Genomic DNA, 23,411 nt, shown 5'->3' with positions numbered 1-23,411 from the left:
CCGCGAAGCGGTTTATGATGAGAGTACACTCAGATTTTTGTGTTATATCTCCATAACATAAAAAATCTATTCAAATTAATCCTTATAATTCAATTTACTAAAGATAATCTCTTCAACATTTAAAATTCATTTTGGGACTCTTTTGTCTATGAAATTATTACGCCGTCATCTCAGCCAATCAGAAGCGACGTTACAAACGGCGACGCCATTTTTTCCTTTATGGGCTGATAAAGTAAATTTTTAAGCCAATGGAAATGCTCGTAACAAGCAACATTGAATTATTTGAAATTATTGAAAATACGATTATGTCTCGCGACATGGAACAGAGTATACATGTCAGAGACTTCGTAAAACTTATCTCGTATGTATTTAAAATAAATAGAGTGCACTAAAATATGCTCCATTATGAGAGGTGAATCACATGCATTGCATATGCATGTAGGAGGATCCTCCACTTTCAATACATTGTAGATAGGAATGTGTAAAATATGTGTGTCCAGTTCGAAGCCGAGAGAGAACAACTTCCTCTCTGCGGTCTCTCCGACTGGACAGTTTAGGATTAAGTGTAAAGATTATCGAAATGTTCGGATCAAAAGATTTTGGATCAAAGACTGAAGGACCGAAAGAGAGTCGGAACAGATATGATTTCCTCTTAAATTTCAATGCGGTGTTCTTCGATATGGTCAAGCGCCAGACCGATAGCACATGCTTCCGCAGAGAAAATGGAGGCAACATCCGGGAGTCGGATACAGGAACAGTGATTAGATGTACAGCATGCTGCCGCAACATTATCACCATCTTTTGAGCTGTCAGTGTAGATCTGAACATGGTCAGGGAAAGCCCTAATGCACTCCCGAAAGGAGGATTTGTGTTCTTCTGAGAAATAGATGCAAAAGTTCAAGTATCAAAACCAAAGATGGCTGCCTGTTGGTCAGCTTGTTAACCGATCGGCTTTAAAAAATTCCCTTATTGCACCCGCCCCTCCTGCCCCTGGGGGTCAGGGCCAAAATTTATACAAACCCTGTTCCCAATCCCTCAAGGATCTTTCTGGTCAAATTTGGTTAGAATCCATGCAGAACTCTAGGACAAGGAAATGTTGATGGACGGACGGACGGACGCCGCGCAATGACTTAAGCTCACCGGCCCTTTGAGCCAGGTGAGCTAAAAACGTCGTTTTGTTAACATTGAGCAGCGGTACTTGGACAAAACTTCTCACAAGAACATCGTGTGGTAATGACCCCGGAACTAGGTATGCCCTGAAGCGAGAGTGAGAAAATCAGGATTTGAATAGATCTAAGATCATAGATATTATCTGCATTTTGAGATGTTTTTGGAAAACTTACTAGATGTAAACATGCCACCACACCAAGGGAGGTACCGACGTACATCGCCTGTCGTTCGAACAGATGCCGGAAAAGAACTTTCAATCGACCATAAATACATACATGTATTTTAATGCTACATTAAGAAGATTTTTACGGTATCATTTTTGTTTTTAGGTGGTTGTTGCAGTCATTAAAAATAAGTAATTCAGTTGTCAACAAAGTCCTACCCCGGTGTCAATGTATCTATGTACAACTGGGGCAACAGGCATATGATCACTGAAAAGTCTTTAATGAATTAGTAAAGCAGCTTGATAAAATAATTTTAAAACAATAGGGTGTCTTGAAATATATGTACCGATATAGACAACAATATGTTGTAATCGGAACAGAAAACGACTATGGTTGTTGTCGTCTGCAAGTTGCTAGTCACGTGACTAACTAGAAAAGTGACGTAACGGTAACTTACCTCCCTCCTACTCCAAAGATAGAAGGTTCGAAACACGCACTGGCCACTGATTTTTTTAATTCAACGGAATTAATTATTCATTTTATAATATCATCTCTCATTTTATTTCAATAGCATATTAAAATCAAATTATTTATGTAAATTGTGGAATCTATCCAGAATATGAACAAAATAATTTTAGTATTACATACATCTTTATACTCAATGTATCACACAATTTTGTTTTCTATTTGAAGCATCTTTTATATAAGATTGATCCTGACTGTGACCAAAATTATAAATTCCATATATTTTATATTTTTTTTATGGTTTCATGTTTCAAACGTCTTGAGGATTTTATGAAAAAATGTGAAGAAGTATTAGATTATAGCATCAATCCTCATTCTTTTATATCCTAAAATTACGTTAAGGTTTTCCCTTTTTCATTTCCTTTAAAGCAATGAAAAAACAAGGAAGCCCTTGAACTAAATTCTGCAATAATTCAGAAAATTTCTTGAAATCATTAATTCATGCATCTTTTAAGACGTTTTAGAAAAAATGCTTTGAATCTTGTGTTTAAAGCATACAAGTAAGTGTTGTCCATGCCCGTCCTTTCCTGTCGCCTCCTTTCATGATTTTGAAATTATACACAAAGTGTTGTCTTACAAGCATTTTTTTCTTCATCAGATAAGCATGACTTTTATTCAATTGTAAATTACACACATTTCTAATCAAAAGCAGTTAATTACAAATTATAATTTCCTCTCCTGACATACCTTATTCGCCGTAATTAGCGCCCCTCCCCCTATAAGCGCCACTCAACTCTACTGGAAAAGGAATACCTATCATCAGAAATGTTTACTATGACAGATTAGCGTGTAATGAATATGGAGACAGTTCAAATATGGTAATGTTTCCCCTGTACAACACATTTTAGTTCTCAAATAATCGGCCCTTTATTACATTCGTTTTGTTTTAAATGCTCTACTCCCTAATCATGGCGAATACGGTATATACAATATAAAATTACACGTGTATGGCACATGCAATACATAATTGAAACATTTTATTCACATTTTGTTTTATTTGTTTTCAGATTTTAATAATGACAAAGGATATAATATGCTGTGTCTGCGAAAAACGATGTAAACCAAAGTCGAGGAGAAAGGTATCTTGAGGACCATTCCTCAAATACCTGAAGAAAGTTCTATGCCGTGATATTTCCTGTGATGAACATGTCTGTAGTGCCTGCACAGTATCTTTTTACAAAAAATATAGAAAATCTCAAACTGCAAACCATCCATATACATGTACAAGTAATGTTTCTCAGAGTCCACCATTTAATTAAGGAATGAGTTTTATTTTTTTTGTTTACTGGTATGTAAAATGCATTTTTTGTGCAGATATTTTAAATGACGCAGCGCGTCATGTTGAAATATCTGTACAAAAAATGCAGTTTACACACAAATAAACAACAAAAAATTAAAAACATTCCTTATATTTACATTTCGACCGACCATTTCATTTAAATTTAGTGTACCGGTGAAATAAACCTTCGTTTTAGCTGAGTAATTGATGGAATCGCGAAACAGCTGGCTCCAATTTGACGGGAAAATGTGTCAAGTTCCGGGAGTAAATAAACTATAGTTCCAAAATAACTTCATCGTGTTTAATCCATTTATTCCATATGTTTTCAATTTTTATATTTTTTGATATTAATACAATGCTTTCCATTACATTCAAACTGATGTTGATATGGAACCTTTGTCATGGCTTATATTTTGGCCTAACCGGATGCGCGGAAGTCAGTGTTTCGGTTTGTGTACTTGCGCAGCAGCCCCTCTGCGTTTACGCAGGTATAAACGATTGTATGGTTAGTAAGGTTATATAGGAAAGTGAAAACGGAAATGTAAATATAAGTCCTTGAACTGTAAATCTTCACATTTCATCGACAGCTAGAACACATAAATATTGTGTCATATGTGGAAAGTATGGAAACAACAGATGTCGTTTAATATCAATACCTACATGTGCAAGAACTCAAGCTTTTATTGAAAACGGAATTTTCATAGACTCTGAAAATAGATGCTGCCACAATCATATAAAGGGCAAATGTTTTGGTATTTGTAGTTTGAATCTTGAAATGAATAATGTTCGTTCTTTAATGCGAACATATTTCCACCTAAATTTTGATATACCTTTTATGTTATCTGATGAGAATTATTCTGAACTTACTGGACTAAACAAAGACCAATTTTGCTGATCTTGCATCGTACCTTACATCTGTAAGAAACATCATTTCGATCAACACGAACATGTCTTGCTATATTGTTAGTGAAACTTAAAACGGGCCTATGTTACAAACTTATATCCGTTTTATCTGGATTGAAGAAATCTCAAATGCAAAGGAGCGTGCATAGTGCAAGAACTGCATTGCTTGACAATTTTGAAAATGAAAATATAGGTTTTATTCATATTACGCATGAACATTGTAAACATCACGTTTCAAGAGTCGCTAAAGAGATTTTTCGTACTAACAATGAACAGGAGATTTGTGTATCGTGGATCGCGGTTTCCGAGATGCCATATCTTTCCTTGAAGAACAAGGCTACTGTGTATAGATGCCACCATAACTAAAAAGGATGCAAACAATTTTCAACACGAGAAGCCAACTTATCACGCTTGATAACTAGTTCGGTGGATTGTTGAAAGCGTCAATGGCCGAATAAAACAGTTTCGCATGACGGACAAAGTGATTCCAAACACATATATCAATTGTATTGTTGACTTTGTAAAATTATTTGTAGCTTTTTAAACAAATACAAGAAGTCATTATTTCAGCCCACCACACCCTTCACAAAAGTGGCAAAGGAAATGCTAAAGAAATCAAGAGAGGATAATCTCCTTTTTTAAGGAATTACGTAACCTTATCACTAAATGATCAGCATACGTTACAGTGGAAGCCTCGGGTAATGAGCTCGATGATTTTCCGATACTGTCAGATGACGATGTAAGAAACATCACTTTTGGGGTATATCAAATAAAGCAAGCAGTATCCTATTCAAAAGAACATGTGTCGGATTGAGGTGACTTATAGACTATGAGCTACGAGTATGTAAAGAAGGCAAAGTCCTCCCAAAAGTCAAAATCCAAAGCAGGCATTGTAGTTTGTGCATTCAATTTGGATTAAATACAATGTGTTTACCATTATTTGATGGTATTGTACGTGTAAGGTCGGAGCCAGTTGTTGTGCCCATGTTGCAAGTGTTTTGTGGTACTTGAGTATTAGCCGCCACCAAGACACATTTACACTTCCTACCCAAGTAAAGTCGGTATTAAACGCTGCAGATATCCCTGTGACCAATAATTCTGACAATTCAGATGACAGTGAATCAGATCCTGATCATAGACTGTGTAAAGCTATAAGCATATCTAAATGCTTCAAGATTCTATCACAAGTTAATATATAGGTTTATCCCCGGAAACGAATGATGATAATGAATATCAATGGATACATGTACATTCTATTAAAAACAATCACCTTAGATATGTAATATTTTATTAATGTAAGTGGATTGTTTTGTCGTTATATAAAGATAGCATGCAGATTTATTAAGTGTTGTTAGATATTAATTGAATTTCTACTCTAAAGAAAATATTATTGTTTAGAAAATTAGCAGCAAATTATACGATAGTATATTCATAATATTGTGTCTAACAATGAATGTAATACATTTACTGTGACCAATTCAGTATACTATCAAATAATTGTTTGATATATGTCAACAAAATGGTAACTTTATCACATCAGAAACATATACATAGAGATTGGAAACGCCTTCTTTGTCTGTGTCGATAGGCAGAGGGACCTCCGGTTTATAAGCATTTTACCTTGGCTTACTTCTTTTAAGTGTATTCTTTCAAACATGATATTTTTGCATCAAAACAAAGTTTAAACACTATATCATGGTTTGATGTGATCAGTTTTCCCGATTGATGTTATTTAATATGATTTTTGAAAGCACGAAAATAAGCAATTTTACCTGGTTTTTCGAAAATCAGACATTCAAAACAGGAAGTGCATTTGCTTTTATCAATAAATAAGTTAAAATTTTTCCATCCAAAATCGTACTCAAACAATCTAAAAATTACAGAACTTTTACAACATATCAAAGTTATTCGTTTATATTTATCTATTGAAGAGTTTATCTAAAACCCCCTAAGCACATACAGAGGTACATCTGCCGATCGTTAAATTGGAGGAGTTGTTAATCTCTATGTATATATGTTTCTGATCATATAGACTTGATGAGTTTTGAGTTTTCTTACATTTTATTGAACGTACCAGGGTACATTTGTATATATTTACATTTTCACTTCAGTCCCACTATGTAACCTTACTAAGTGCAGTTGGCAGTCATATAGAATATGAACTTCGCTTCTTGTGACGTCATTATCATTACAATTGTCGCGCCAGAGATCACGAAAAACGGCTGTTACATCCTTGACCATAACGAATGATTAATTCATTATAGATGCAAAATTCCTTGTTATTTAATCATAAAATTGTAACCAAATGTGAATATAAGCATTGAACGTCTTTCAGTTGGCATTCATAGCCAATATGGATGCCAACTGTAAAGAGGCAAATCCAACAAGAAGCGCTAGCCCGCTTCATGGAATTTGCCTCTGTCCAGTTGGCATTCATATTGGCTGTGAACGCAAATTGAAAGACGTTTAATGCTTAAATAGATGGCATATTTGATATATGTAATCTTTCATATATAAGTGTCACAGTAAAATATTCAATGAACATGTAGACCTTTCATAATCTGTTAGAAAAAAAAAAAATATATATATATATGAATGTCCAACAATCTTGATGAATTTTACACTGTTTAAAAAATAGCTCCCGGACATGGTTACCATGGCAACGCAACACTTAAAATTAAATGGTATATAACTGTATTAATCAGTAGCATTATATGTTTGAATACATATATACATTTGATAATTTCTGTTTGGGACAAAATATGGTCCTTACCCTACCTACTTCTTTGAGATAGATCCTATTAAAAGTTTACCACTGTCAAATTCAGTCTTTGCGGGCCATTATATCCGTCGGTAATCATAACGAACGAAACAAAATTTACAAAGAATATGCACATCAAGATAAAGCAGAGTTTACCAAAAAGTATATGAAATATGTTTCCTCAGGAACTCTAGATGTGATTCTTGTCGATAATCACCAGGACGAAGATATCTGTATAGAAAAGGCCATGTCGAGGACATATCTGTGAAGTCGTATTAGATGTAACAAACTAATATAGGCTGGTTTAGCGAAATAAGAGGAGTAAGATCAAAATGTCTTTTATTTTTTTTGTATGACATTGAGAATCTCCATACAGTATATGATTATATATTGACATGTATTGTCAGACGAGTTTAATGCCTATGGATAAAGCACATGTGAGATGCATTATTGAATCTTATAGCACAATTGTACGTGTAAGATATATTATTAAACTTTATATGTAATATTAGTTTTCAGAAAATGTTTTCCCTTTATAAACGTGACCGTTTCCCGAGGAGAAAACGTGACACCCTTGGGTCATGTATTCATAATGTTTGTAAAGGATACGACTAAAAAAGTAAGACCTTTTGATTCTACCATTTCTGGAATTTCAGAAGAAGACTTTTGAAGTTTTTGCCTATTTGACCTCCTTTGGCCCCAGCCCTCAGGCGCCTGGGGATTAGTCATGGAGAATCCCCCCTCACCCTAGCTTTAATGACGGACGAGGAGGATTCTTTGAGGTCAACCCCCGAAAGGCGGAGTCTATCGGAAAAAATTGTTAATAGGATTCCATGACCATCTTACACTGATCATTTTGACAACATAAGACTTATTAACTATTACAAATAAAGTATTAATGCTCAAAAAGTGTTTTCTCTATGTAAACCATAATAAACTTGACCCCCAGGGGGAAGATCCAAACGTGAAGGACCTTTTAAGACCTTTCCATCTTTAACAAGAGGCCCAGAGGGCCTGTATCGCTCACCTGGTTTGTAATGCCAAATAATTTTCTGAATACCGATTCATTATTTCTTTTCTTAAGATATTTAAAGATTTACCTTTACCTTTAATTTCCTTATTGGATCCATTCTTTCTGCTCCAGGAGGTCAGAGACAAAATAAACTCATTCCTCAGAGGATGTTTATGGCCAAATTTGTTTTCAATCCATGCAGAACTCTATGACTAATAGCAATTTAAAGGATTTACCACTATTTCCCTTATTGAGCCCCACCCCTCCTGCCCCCGAGGGGTCAGAGCCAAAGTTTATACAAACTCTATTCCCCTTCCATCAAGGATGTTTCTGACAAAATTTGGTTACAATCCATGTATAACTCTATGACAAGTAGCGATTTAAAGGAAATGTTAACGGACCACTGACGAACGACGGACGCCGCACCATGACATAAGCTCACGGGCTAGGTGAGCTAAGCTAAAAATGATGATAATTCTAACAGTTTTTGGCCCCATCCCTTAGGCTACTGTTGGGCTGGGACCATGTAATTCACAATTTTGGTTAACCATGGAAGTTTTCTGCAAAATTTCAACGAATTTGGTTCAGTGTTTTTGGAGAAGCCGAACATGTAAATTGTTTATTGCCATACGAAATTCGACGGACAAAAGGCGATTAGAGTAGGTCACTTGAGACTTGACAAACATAAACATAGAGAGAAAATAACTATAGAGCCAAACGCATGTAATTAGACCACATGCGTCTGCTTCTGGTTTGAAAAAAAACCCATAGCTTACCCCTATTTTATGTTCATATGCATGTAGTAGGAGTAGGTTATTATATTTTTTCCAAAACCAGAAGCGGATGCCTATGGTCATACATGACATCTGTCGTGTGGTCATGCAGGACATCTGTCCTGTGATCATACAAGACATCTGTCCAGTGATCATACAAGACATCTGCCCAGTGGTCATACATGACATCTGTTCCGTGGTCATACATGACATCTGTCCCGTATTCATACATGACATATCTCCTGTGGTCATCATGACATATGTAATGTAATAAATTGTTGCAGAAAAGGATACATTCATGGATATTTGTTTTGTAGTGATAAAACACCAAGAAGCTAATTGACATATGCCATCCGTTGGTACCCAGATATGACCGAGAGCTATGTCACCAGAACGGATATCGGGTATTCCGCAGTGAATGGTTTAACAAAACAGAAATACAGATGTACAAAACGTATATCTTCTTAACCTATCGTTTATTAAAGACAATATGTTGTTTGAGACCCGATGGATTTCTTAAATATTATCAAATTAGCTCATGTAATGCAAACACCTCGCCACAAATTGTTCGACATAAGGGAATTGCCGAAAGGTTCACCTCGCGGTAAGTTGACCTCTGTTGTATTTTTATCAATCAATTTATCAATTGTCTTTAACGTCTAAATTACTTTTGATGCTGTCAAAATTCATCAGCTATTAAGTAATTTCTTGTAGAATGTGCCGATTTTTTCAAACATTAAAGGACAAATATCGTACATTCGTAGATGTTAGTTAGGACTTATCATACTTAAATACGTTGAAATACAGCAATTGCCTTTAAAAACCCCTTACAAGAATATTTCAAATTGACAAATTGTTAATTAACAGCTGCATCGTTTATTTGATACTATGAGAGTTGAATAACACCGACTAAATTGTGGTACAAATACTTATTTGTTTGTTTTAATTATTTTAGTGCAGTGTGTAGCGTGTGTGAATTGCGAGGTGCGTGTTTTGGGAGACTGTGGTATGTTCGTGTTGTGTCTTCTTGTATAGTGGAACTGTTGCTCTTTTTATAGTGCCATATCACTGAAGCATGCCGCCGAAGACACCAAGCAACCCACCCCATCCGGTCACATTATACTGACAACGGGCGAACCAGTCGTCCCACTCCCTGTATGCTGAGCGCTTAGTAGGAGCAGAAACTACTAATTTTATAGACTTTGGTGTGTCTCGGCCAGGGGACAGCACCCAGAGCCTTCCTCACTGGGGCAAACGCTCAACACAAGACCAAAAGTGAGGCGGTGCCAAGGGAGGCATTAGGAAAGATTAAGTCAGTTAGGAAGAAGAGAAAAGATAAGATATTAAATTTAGTCGCCTTTTACGAACATGCAAAAGGGGCAGCAGGTACAAGTCTAACGCCCTACCTGCAGAGACAGTGACATCATGCTATTTATTCATGTTATTGGTTCACATAGAAATGTTTGCCATTTTGATTTGATCGATTGTTTAATGTTTTAGGTGGTAGTCGAGGCCAGGCCCAAGCAGATTTTGAAACTGGTTAATGATGATTTAATTCGAAAAATCACAAATATTCACTGCTTTATGCTCACATTAGTTCTGGTCGACCTAAAGAGTCGAACAGGTGTAAGGCCGTAGGGGTCAATATAGTGTTTAAATGTCTTTTTAACAGCCTGTTATAGATATTACGTGACCAATAAGGCCCATTGGCCTCCTGTTATGTCTTATACCATTCTTTCACGGCAAAAAAACAAAAAACAAAAAAACAAAAAAAACTTTAGTCTTTACACCAGTATAAAACTTTAAAATTGACGATTTGTTTATTTGTTTGATTAACTTACGTCCTATTAACAGCTATGGTCATGCGGTATATTCATGTTGTGTCTTCTTGTATAGAGTATATTCATGTTGTGTCTTCTTGTTTAGTGGAGCCGCCCTGCAGGTAGGGCGTAAGAATTGTACCTGCTGCCCCTATTGCATGATCGTAAAAGGCGACTAAATTTAGGATATTATCTTTTCTTTCTCCCTAAATTACTTTGTTCTTCCTAGAGTCTCCCTTGACACCACCTCACTTTTGGCCTTTGGTTGAGCGCTCGCCCCTGTGAGGAAGGCTTTGGGTTCTGTCACCTGGCCGAGACAAACCAAAGTCTATAAAAGTGATCGTTTCTTCTCCGGCTTAGCGCTCAGCATAACGGGAGTGGGACGACTGGTTTGCCCGTTGTCAGTATAATGTGACCGGGTGGGGTGGGGTGCCTGGTGTCTTCGGCGGCCTGCTTCAGTGATATAGCACTATAAAAAGGGCAACAGTTCCACTATACAAGACACAACACGAATATACCGCAGTCTCCCAAAACACCGCATACATGGGAGGCCGTCCTTACATGACCATAGCTGTTAATAGGACGTTAATTAATCAAACAAACAAACAAAATGTATAGTGGAGCTGTTTTTTATAGTGCTATATCACTGAAGCATGCCACCGAAGACACCAATCAATACACCCCACCCGGTCACATACTGACAACGGGCCAACCAGTCGGCCCACCTCCTGTATGCTGAGCGCTAAGCAGGAGCAGAAACTATGGTGTATCTCGGCCAGGGGACAGAACCCAGAGCCTTCCTCGCAGGGGCGAACGCTCAACTCAAGGCCAAAAGTGAGGCGATGCCAAGGGAGACATTAAGAAAGAGAAAGTCAGTTAGGAAGAAGAGAAAAAAAAGATAATATCCTAAATTTAGTCGCCTTTTACGATCATGCAATAGGGGCAGCAGGTACAATTCTTACGCCCTACCTGAATACAACAAACCCAAATCATTCACATATATTGTAAAAAGCAAACAAATATATTATAATTTGCAGGACCGATAAGAAGTTCAAACAACGTACCGGACTCTCCAATTGCCAGCACTAGTCTTTCCAGAGGTATTGTTTGTCTATTGTTATAACCGAGTTCTGTAAAGTCAAATTTTTAATGTAGATATTTTTATTATCACATAACTGGTCCCCCTGCCATGTAATAAATATTGGTAGACATATGTGTAATAACACTTTTATGTTGTCACATATATATTTGATGTGTTATGCCCTGCAGGTAGGGCGTTAGAATTGTACCTGCTGCCCCTATTGCATGATCGTAAAAGGCGACTAAATTTAGGATCTTATCTTTTCTCTTCTTCCTAACTGACTTTGTCTTTCCTAATGCCTCCCTTGGCACCGCCTCACTTTTGGCGTTGAGTTGAGCGTTCGCCCCTGTGAGGAAGGCTCTGGGTTCTGTCCCCTGGCCGAGACATACCAAAGTCTATAAAAGTGGTAGTTTCTGCTCCTGCTTAGCGTTCAGCATACAGGGAGTGGGACGACTGGTTCGCCCGTTGTCAGTATAATGTGACCTGGTGGGGTGTGTTGCTTGGTGTCTTCGGCGGCATGCTTCAGTGATATAGCACTATAAAAAGGGCAACAGTTCCACTATACAAGAAGACACAACACGAACATACCGCAGTCTCCCAGTACACTCACCTCGCACAACATACACGCAACACACCGCATCCATGGGAGGCCGTCCTTACATGACCATAGCTGTTAATAGGACGTTAATAAATCAAACAAACAAACAAACAAACAAATATTTGATGTCATAATCTATATGACGTTCTACATAGACAGAAATGCCGCATCCAAGCCAGATTTATACTTTTTTTTATATACAGCCGATATTAAAAGTGTCACTTATATTTCTATGCATAAAAGTTATGTGGTAAATAGAATCTTACACCCGTGACTATGTAATATGAAATATATCAAACTTTTTGATAAATAATTATATATGCCACTAGCCGTGGCATATCAACTTATTGAACTTGTTTGATTTTTATATTACATAGCCATTCTTGTAAGATCCTATATATGTATCACACTACACAAACTGTCATTTTACATTTAACTATGACTTTACATGTTATATACTCATATATATATTCTCAGCAATCATATTAACATAACCCAGAAAAGAAAAAAAGGATCAGCTGAATCAACACCATCTTCAGCAAGAAAGTAAAAAATGTATTACTTATTTGGTTTTTTTTTCTCTCCTTTTATATTGTTTATTTAGAAAAGCTTTTGGATATATAATCTTTAGTAAATTGAATTTTAATGATTTTAGCGGTTTATTAAGAGTACACTCAGATTTTTTTGATAAATCTCCATAACATAAAAAATCTACAAAAGTTAATCCTTAAATATTTATTAAACTACAGTTTCTGCATGTATTAAAGACATTCCTGTTTGCAAAGTCTATAAATCAAAGGTTATTTAAGCATGTCAGAGCTTTGCAGACAGCCTTTCAATAATGCGCATTAGTGCATTATATTTACATTTTCACTACAGTCCCACTATGTAACCTTATCAAGTGCAGTTTGCAGTCATGTAGACTATGAAGTTATCATGACGTCATTATCATTGTGACATCACAATTGTCGTGCCGGCGATCACGGAAAACGGTTGTTCAAATGGCTGTTCCATCCTTGATGACAACGAATGATTAATTCATTGTAGATACAAAAATCCCTTGGTATTACAACATTAAAATGTAAATATAAGCATTGAACGTCTTTCAGTTGGCATTTTTAGCCAATATGGTCACGTTTTGGGTGTCAGTTATACTCACATACACTTCACTTTGTCCTGGTTAGTTTGTATATAATAGAAGTGGCAAGTGAATGTGTTATGAAACTGTGTTCCATTACAAAAATACGGCAAAATTTGTCAGTTGTGTCAGTGAACATATATCGTAACGTCAACTTCCGGTATGTTCTCGGAGGTTATTTTTAGAAACAGTGAATGTTATGAGTGGAAACTTTGAGTGGGATGTTTATATTGTAAATGGTAAACAAGAGGCCCACAGGGCCTGTATCGCTCACCTGGTTTTTTGTTAGTAATTATCACAAGACTCTGACAATTGGAAAAATAAGCAAAATTGACTCCCAAAGTTTAATTTTGAATAACAACCATACAATGATGCTATTGATACCATACAAATATGCTATCCAATAATAGGTTCAGAGACAAAGTAATTTATATGAAAGTAGTAGCCTAATTGACCTTTTTGACCTCGCATCTATTGCCGTCTAAGGCCCCGGGGGTCAGCCCTATCATCTGTACAATTTCAAATCCCAACCCTATAAGGATGCTACCATTGCATTATAAGTGCTCTTCCATTCTTAGTTGCAGAGGAGAAGTCGTTTATATGGAAATAGCTAAATTAACCCCTTTTGACCCCACCCTTCAGGCCCCCGGGGGGTCAGCCCCATCATTTGCAAAATTTTGAATCCAAACTCTATAAGGATGTAACCATTGCATTATGATCGTAATCCCATGTTAAATTGCAGAGAAAAAGTCATTTATATAGAAAATTACCACTTTTGACCCTGCCCCTCAGGCCCTCGAGGGTCAGCCCTATCATTTGCACAATTTGGAATCCCCACCTTATAAGGATGCACCATTGCATGCTTACATTATTGCAGCCTTAATGGAAATACAATTGACCCCCCTCAGCTCCGGGGGTCAGCCCATCATTGCACAATTTGAATCCCCACCTATAAGGATGCTACCATTGCATTATGGGTGCTATACCACCTTATTTGCAGAGAAGAAGTCGTTTATATGGAAATAGCCAAATTGGCCCCTTTTGACCCGCCAAGTCACCCATCATTTGTACAATTTTGAATCCCCTGCCCTCGTCCGGGAGCCCTGGCCCCCCGGATGGTCAGCCCCAGAAGAAGTCAAATTTTGCCGCCCTGGCCCCGGAGTCAGCCCCATTTTCAATTTTGAATCCCCACCCTATAAGGATGCTACCATTGCATTATGGGTGCTATCCCATGCTTGGTTTCAGAGAAGAAGTCGTTTATATGGAAATAGCCAAATTGGCCCAAATTGACCCCGCCCCTCAGGCCCCCGGGGGGTCAGCCCCATCATTTGTACAATTTTGAATCCCCACCCTATAACGATACTACCATTGCATTATGGGTGCTATCCCATGCTTGGTTTCAGAGAAGAAGTCGTTAATATGCAAATAGCCAAATTGACCCCTTTTGGCCCCGCCTCTCAGGCCCCCGGGGGATCAGCCCCATCATTTGTACAATTTTCAGTTAGTAGCCCATAAGGTTGCTACCAGTCAAATTTTGTTGAAATCCGACCAGCGGTTATGGAGAAGAAGTCGATTGTTGACGGACGCCGGAAGCTGCGGTATCCCATAAGCTCACCTTGGTCCTTAGGACCAGGTGAGCTAAAAATGATATATATAACTTCTATAGTTGTAATAATTATAATATTGTATCTATGTTGTTACCAAAGGAGCGCGTGAAAAAGTGCCATCATACAAAAGGCAAAGTTTCCGGTTTTTTCCAAAAACTTGGCAGCCAGGACGCAGACAGTCACAATCTCTCCCGGAGTTCATTGCAGTCTATACATTCACTTGACTTGATTTTCTGTCATCAGCATCTATTTTCCTACTATGGATCTACAAAGTGCATATTGGCAGATTAAAATGTCACAGGAGGATCGACCAAAAATGCATTGATAACAAAATATGGCTTGTAAGAATACACCAAGATGCCTTTCGGACTTTGTAACGCGCCAAGAATTTTTCAACTTTGCATGGAAATAATCTTTTGTGACATGCAATAGAAGACCATACTCATTTATTTGGATGATGTCATGTTATATTCGTCAAATATGGACGAACACCTGGAAAAGCTTGAGGAAGTAGTTAGTACTTAAACGATTCAAGGAGGAAGGATTAAAATTAATCCTTCTAAATGCGAATTTTTGAGAGAGGAAGTCTTGTACTTGGGACACATTGTTGGATCAGATGGGATTAAAACTAATTCAAAGATCACTCAGTCAGTAAAAAATTGGAAGGAACCAAAGTCAGCTCAAGAAGTTCAACAGTTTCTGGGAATATGCAATTTCTATCGGCGTTTTGTCGAGAGCTTTAGTGAGATCGCTAAACCAATAACGGAATTAACGAAGAAGGATGTAGAATTTATCTGAACTAAGAGGCGCGAGGAAACAATTAAGTTATTGAAGATCAAACTCTACAATTAAACTGTGCTAGCGATACCTAATAATGAGGATCTTATGATCATAGACACAGATGCTTCAAATTTTGGGATAGGAGGAGTTTTGTCTCAACTTGTCAAATGGTGTTGAGAGACCAGTTGCATACGCATCCAAGAAACTTGACAAATACCAATTAAGTTTATAAACTGAAGCCAAAACACAAGAAACTAGAGTCACTCTGGGCAGGACCGTATCTAATTATGAAAGTAATGAGTCCAGTAGTCCACCAAATACAAGACAAACGACATAAAGAAACTATACATTTCAACAAGTTAAATTACTGTAGACTTACTACAAACCAGAAATGGGTATTTTCAGAAAAAAACCCAAATATGTTCGGATGCAGTAATTACGACTTTGAAGGGCAATAAAAAAGGCAGCAACTATTCACTTCCTTGCTTACCACGTCAATACGGAAGAGATATCATTTTATTGTGAGCTTTGCAAGTACATAGGATTGACTGCCAACAGTTAACGGGTCACAGGATTGGTTACCTTCTCCGTAAAAAAAGCGAGGGAATTTCTATAAAGGACGAAGAGTTTTTCAGATACAGCAATACACCTTACCAGGTTAAAATAGGTACAGACATTGTTTATAAGGAAACAAGTAGAGTGCAGTCGGAGGAAAAGAAAGACGACAGAGAGGAGTCAATGGACACTTTAGAGAGAGAAGAATAATGTGAGGAAACAGGAGACAAAGAATGAGACATTGGAGAATGAGACTAGGGTGACAAAAAAGAAGAGGAAGGAAGAAATGATGAAAGAGACAGGATTTGATGATAGATGAATAAGAGTTACGTGATGATGATGAAGTGATGAAATTGAGAGAAGAGAATGGGAGATTGGGTGATTACATTGTTAGATTAGAGAAAAACTAGAAACGAGAGAGAGGAAGAGCGGATGTTTAGGATTGTATGGTTTTGAGGAGATGTTGGAAAGTGAGAATGAGTCAGCTAAAAGAACGAAAAGTGATGTGAGTGTAGTTAGGAAATAGATAATGGGGGTAGGACAATTGCAAAGTTAAGTTTTTATACATGACGTAGATTATAGAGTTATTTAATATATATTTGTGTGGTGTTAAGGAAACATTGTTATGTAAGAAAGATTAAAAAAAAAGAATCTACCTGAACAGTTTGATAGAAGTTGATGGAATATAATAGTTATATTGTTGTTATTGTTAATTGAACAATGGATGTACATTGTTATCATGCTTCTTTATTGTATATTTCGGGGACGTAATGTTGTCCAAAAACGGGGGGGGGGGGGGTGTTTGTTTGTTTTGTTTGATTTATTAACGTCCTATTAACAGCTATGGTCATGTAAGGACGGCCTCCCATGCATGCGGTGTGTTGCGTGTATGTTGTGCGAGGTGAGTGTACTGGGAGACTGCGGTATGTTCGTGTTGTGTCTTCTTGTATATAGTGGAACTGTTGTCCTTTTTATAGTGCTATATCACTGAAGCATGCCGCCGAAGACACCAAGCAACACACCCCACCCGGTCACATTATACTGACAACGGGCAAACCAGTCGTCCCACTTCCTGTATGCTGAACGCTAAGCAGGAGCAGAAACTACCACTTTTATAGACTTTGGTGTGTCTCGGCCAGGGGACAGAACCCAGAGCCTTCCTCACAGGGGCGAACGCTCAACTCAAGGCCAAAAGTGAGGCGGTGCCAAGGGAGGCATTAGGAAAGATAAAGTCAGTTAGGAAGAAGAGAAAAGATAAGATCCTAAATTTAGTCGCCTTTTACGATCATGCAATAGGGGCAGCAGGTACAATTCTAACGCCCTACCTGCAGGGCCAGGGGGGGGGGGGGAGTGTTATGAAACTGTGTTTCATATTAGTAATACTTTTGTAAACGAAGTTATCGATAGTTAATTGTATAAAGATGATAAAAAATTACATGTTTGTATTACCTTGTGGTAGATATTGTCGGATAGTAGGGAAAAGATGTTTATCTGTTTCCCGGCAAAATTTGTCAGTTGTATCTGTGAACATAGTAACGTCAACTTCCGGTATGTTCTCGGGGGCTATTTTTAGAAACTTTGAGTGTTTGAGTGGAAACTTTAAGTGTGATGTTTATAATGTAAATATTAAAAATGATATATATAACTTCTATAGTTGTAATAAATATTATATTGTATCTATATTGTTACCAACGGAGCGTGTGAAAAAAATTCCGTAATATAAAAGGTACAGTTTCCGGTTTTTTCAAGTACTTGGCTCTCGGGACGCAGACAGTCAGCGAGATACGGGACAAGCGAGCTAACTCTTGTTTTGGGTTGGTTTTAGATCGGGGAGTTTTATATAACCTCTGATATTGCGAAATGCATTATTAGTTGGAAAATAATTGTGTAATTGTGTACAGACAGGACCGTATTTAATTATGAAAGTATTGAGTCCATTAGTCCACCAAATAGAAGACAAACGACATAGAGAAACTATACATTTCAACAAGTTAAAGTACTATAGACTTACTACAAACCAGAAATGGGTAGAAAGTAAAATGTAATCTTTAAATTTTCAGAAAAACAACAAAGATGTTCAGATACAGTAATTGCGACTTTGAAGGGCAATAAAAAAAGGCAGCAACTATTCACTTCCTTGCTTACCACGTCAATACGGAAGAGATATCATTTTATTGCGAGCTGTGCAAGAACATAGGATTGACTGCTAAGCAGTTAACGGGTCACGCGATGGGTTACCTTCTCCATGAAAGAAGAAGCGAAGTATTTGCTATAAAGGACGAAGAGTTTTTCCAGATACAGCAATACACCTTATCAGGTTAAAATAGGTACAGACATTATTTATAAGGAGACAAGTAGAGTGCAGACGAAAGAAAAAACAGGACAGAGAGGAGATAATAATCACTCAGGGAGAGTGAGAGAAGAATGATGTGAGGAGACAAAGAATGAGACACTTGAGAGGAAGGAGACAAGGGAGATAACAAAGAAGAGGAAAGAAGAAACGATAAAGATGTATTAGGGTTATGTGATAATGAAGAAGTGATGAAATTGAGAGAAGAGAATGAGATTGGGTGATTACATTGTTAGATTAGAGAAAAAAACTAGAAACGAGAAAGAGGAAGAGCGGAAGTTTAGGATTGTATGATTTTGAGGAGATATTGGAAAGTGAGAATGAGTCAGCTATGTTTGTTTGTTTGATTAATTTACGTCCTATTAACAGCAATGGTCATGTAAGGACGGCCTCCCATGTATGCGGTGTGTTGCGTGTATGTTGTGCGAGGTGCGTGTTTCGGGAGACTGCGGTATATTTATGTTGTGTCTTCTTGTATAGTGGAACTTTTGCCTTTTTTATAGTGCTATATCACTGGAGCATGCCGCCGAAGACACTAAGCAACACACCCCACCCGGTCACATTATACTGACAACGGGCGAACCAGTTGTCCCACTCCCTTTTCGCTGAGCGCTAAGCAGGAGCAGAAACTACCACTTTTGTAGACTTTGGTGCGTCTCGGCCAGGGGACAGAACCCAGAGCCTTCCTCACAGGGGCGAACGCTCAACTCAAGGCCAAAGGCGAGGCGGTGCCAAGGGAGGCATTAGGAAGGATAAAGTCAGTTAGGAAGAAGAGAAAAGATAAGATCCTAAATTTAGTAGCCTCTTACGATCATGCAATAGGGGCAGCAGGTACAATTCTAACGCCCTACCTGCAGGGAATGAGTCAGCTAAAAGAATGAAAAGTGTTGCTAGTGTAGTTTGGAAATAGATATTGGGGGTAGGCTAATTGCAATGTACATTGTTATTATGCTTCCTTATTGTATATTTCGGGGACGAAATGTTGTCCAAAAGGGGGAAATGGTATGAAACTGTTTCATTACAGTAATACTTGTGTAAACGAAGTTATAGATAGTTATAGATTGTATAAAAATGATAAAAAAAAATACATGTTTGTATTACCTTGTGGTAGATATTGTCGTATAGTAGGGAAAAGATGTGTATCTGTTTCTCAGCAAATTTGTCAGTTGTATCTGTGAACATAGTAACGTCAACTTCCGGTATGTTCTGAAGATATTTTTTAGAAACAGTGAGTGTTTTGATTGGAAACTTTGAGTGTGATGTTTATATTGTAAATGGTAAAAATGATATATAAAACTTTTATAGTTGTAATAAGTATAATATTGTATCTATGTTGTTATCAAAGCAGGTTCCATCATATAAAAGGTAGAGTTTCTAGTTTTTTTTTCAAAAACTTGGCAGCCGAGACGCAGACAGTCAGCGAGATAGGACGGGACAAGGAAGGTAACTCTTGTTTTGGGTTGGTTTTAGATCGGGGTGTTTTGTTTAACCTCTGATATTGCGAAATGCAGTATTAGTTGGAAAATAATTGTGGAAGTTAGTAAATGAAGTAAATTATTTTTATAACTTTAATATTACGGAATATGATATCAGAGAAAATAACTGTGGAACATATCGATTGATTGCGCAAGTTAAATACTTGTTGTAAAATAACTGTTGTTAATAGTTTAGTATCTATAAAATATTATTATAACCTTTGTGTGTTACAGAATGCAATATCGGGGAAAATAGAAGTTGGTTAGGGTTCGTTTCAATATATATTTATAACCTGTGCATGTCTTGAATGAGATGGCACGGAATTGTAGGGACTTTATTATAATTAAGTGTTATTTCATAAATGTTCTGGTTGGGATAAAGCTATATGTAGAATGATATGATTTTTGTAGAGTAGGGCTGCTGAGCGTCATATATTTTTTAATCATATATGGTCTTTGTCCTATTTATAAGATTATAGTATGTATATGTGCTTTATATGAAAGTACGTGTAGACTGACTATATGTTATACGTGTGGAATAGTTCTTTTAATAAATGATACATCCAGAATTTTATATTGGAGTTAGTATTATATCTGGTACCAGTTAGGTATTAACGTGTATCAACACGAAAAACATTACAGAATGTAAATATGTTACTTCAAACATCTAATAAAAATTGATGTATTTCATACCAGTTACGGTAAGCGACTTCTCAAGATAGAAGAACAGAAACTTTGCCTGTTGGAAAGACTTGTGAAGATCAGGAACGGCAGCTTTAATTGCACATCTTGTCAATCATGTCAACTACTACATGCATTTTCGCCATCCATTTTATCAATAATTCAGTTCACTCCATTTTCTCAATTTTAAATTGTTACATTCTTTAAAAACTTGATGCTTGATCTTTCATATATTTACTTTGGTATATTATTTTTGCTGGTTTAAAGTTATATGTGAATTATTATAGGACTATCCTTATCTTGGTAAAAAGTGATGTTCTATTTTTTGGTCCTTCAGCTTAATAAAAGAAATTCATTAAATCTGATCGAAAGTAAAATTTTTGTTTGTTTGATGAATTAACGTCGTATTAACAGCCAAGGTCATGTAAGGACGGCCTCCCATGTATGCAGAGTGTAGCGTGTATGAAGTGCGAGGTGCATGTTTTGGGAGACTGTGGTATAATCATGTTGTGTCATCTTGAAAAGTGGAACTGTTGCCCTTTTTATAGTGCTATGTCACTGAAGCATGCCGCCGAAGACACAAAGTAACACACCCCACCCCACCCGGTCACATTATACTGACAACGGGCGATTTGTTTGTTTGATTAATTTACGTCCTATAACAGCTATGGTTATGTAAGGACGGCCTCCCATGTATGTGGTGTGTTGTGTGTATGCTGTACGAGGTGTGTGTTTTGGGAGACTGCGGTATATTCATACTGTGTCTTCTTGTATATTGGAACTGTTGCCCTTTTTATAGTGCTATATCACTGAAGCATGCCACCGAATACACCAAGCAACAGACCCATCCGGTCACATTATACTGACAACGGGCGAACCAGTCGTCCCACTCCAAGTATGCTGAGCGCTAAGCAGGAGAAGAAACTACCACTTTTATAGACTTTGGTGTGTCTCGGCCAGGGGACAGAACCCAGAGCCCTACCTGCACGGCCATTGCATTGGCGTAAGATGTCTCTTATTTCAATGGGAATTTTTTCCATCATTGTAAAGGCACAGTAAGACAGTTATGGGCACAAAAATGTCTCCAATTTACACAACCCATACCATTTTTGAAACATTTTTTTACAATGGATAGTGCACAGCAAGAAAGTTATTGGCACAAAAAAATCTCCAATATACACAACCCATACCATTTTTGAAAACTTTTTTTTACAATGGATAGTTCTACTGGAGAGAATGCCATTTTAAACGTTCTTGTAAAGCTAATACTATTGAATATCAATATTGTTGCTGATTTGTATTCCAAACCAACAGATTCTCACAATTACATGATCTATTTAAGATTACAAAGACGTTGACATTCTTTGACTACGTATAATCCAAAAAAATACCTGCTGTAAACTTTTTTTTTAAAATAAAATTTACTGTGTAGGATTGCAAAGGTATGAATAAATGTAATAAACCAAGACGTGGCACCTGCAATATCATAATAGAATGCGACGAATATAATTTCATTAATGGATCAAACATAGAAATTTGATCAAGTCTAAGCTGTTATTAAAATGTAATTGATGCTTTAAATTGTCCAACTTTTACAACATATACAATAATGTTGATATATCCAGAGAACAGAAAGAAATGTGGATTAAACTACCCATGCAATTGTGTTCGAGGTGATTTTCGTGATATATTGTATACTAAATATGATTTGGTTTCCTTGGCTGGTTAGTTAATTTGGTGCTATTAAGTGCCATGTTCATTTAACGATGGCCTCTACTTTAACATGGAATGTGTCTGTGTGAACGTCAGTATATTGGGAGTCTTCATTATACAGTAGTCATAATTTATGCCAGCGCAGCTAAAGGTTTGTTTAATTATTTCAACGTCCTATTAACAGCTAGTCATGTAAGGACGGCCTCTCATGCATGCAGTGAGTTGCGTGCGTGAAGTGCGAGGTGCGTGTTTTAGGAGACTGCGGTGAGTTCGTGGTGTGTCTTGGTGTATACCTTTTTATAGTGCTATATCACTGAAGTATGCCGCCGAAGACACCATGCAACACACCCCACATTATTGCCCTGCAGGTAGGGCATTAGAATTGTACCTGCTGCCCCTATTGCATGATCGTAAAAGGCGACTAAATTTAGGATCTTATATTTTCTCTTCTTCCTAGCTGACTTTATCTTTCCTAATGCCTCCCTTGGCACCGCCTCACTTTTGGCCTTGAGTTGAGCGTTCGCCCCTGTGAGGAAGGCTCTGGGTTCTGTCCCCTAGCCGAGACACACCAAAGTCTTTAAAAGTGGTAGTTTCTACTCCTGCTTAGCATACAGGGAGTGGGACGACTGGTTGGCCCGTTGTCAGTATAATGTGACAGGGTGGGGTGTGTTGCTTGGTGTCTTCGGCGGCATGCTTCAGTGATATAGCACTATAAAAAGGGCAACAGTTCCACTATACAAGAAGACACTACATGAATATACCGCAGTCTCCCAAAACACGCACCTCGCACAACATACACGCAACACACCGCATACATGGGAGGCCGTCCTTACATGACCATGGATGTTAATAGGACGTTAATTAATCAAACAAACAAACAAACAAACACACCCCACCCGGTCTCCTTATACTGACAACGGGCGAACCAGTCGTCTCACTCCCTGTATGCTGAGCGCTAAGCAGGAGCAAATACCACTTTATAGACTTTGGTGTGTCTCGGCCAGAGGACAGAACCCAAGAGCCTTC

General features: G+C 37.5%; 1 pseudogene; it reads left to right on the top strand.

The window, feature by feature from the left end:
* Positions 1–3,697: 3,697 nt before the first annotated feature.
* Positions 3,698–5,312, top strand: LOC138312756 (uncharacterized; annotated as a pseudogene).
* Positions 5,313–23,411: the final 18,099 nt, after the last annotated feature.

This window comes from Argopecten irradians, unplaced genomic scaffold, assembly GCF_041381155.1.
Source record: "Argopecten irradians isolate NY unplaced genomic scaffold, Ai_NY scaffold_0458, whole genome shotgun sequence".
Classification (NCBI taxonomy): Eukaryota; Metazoa; Mollusca; class Bivalvia; order Pectinida; family Pectinidae; genus Argopecten; species Argopecten irradians.
This window is presented reverse-complemented; position numbering and strand designations above follow the sequence as displayed.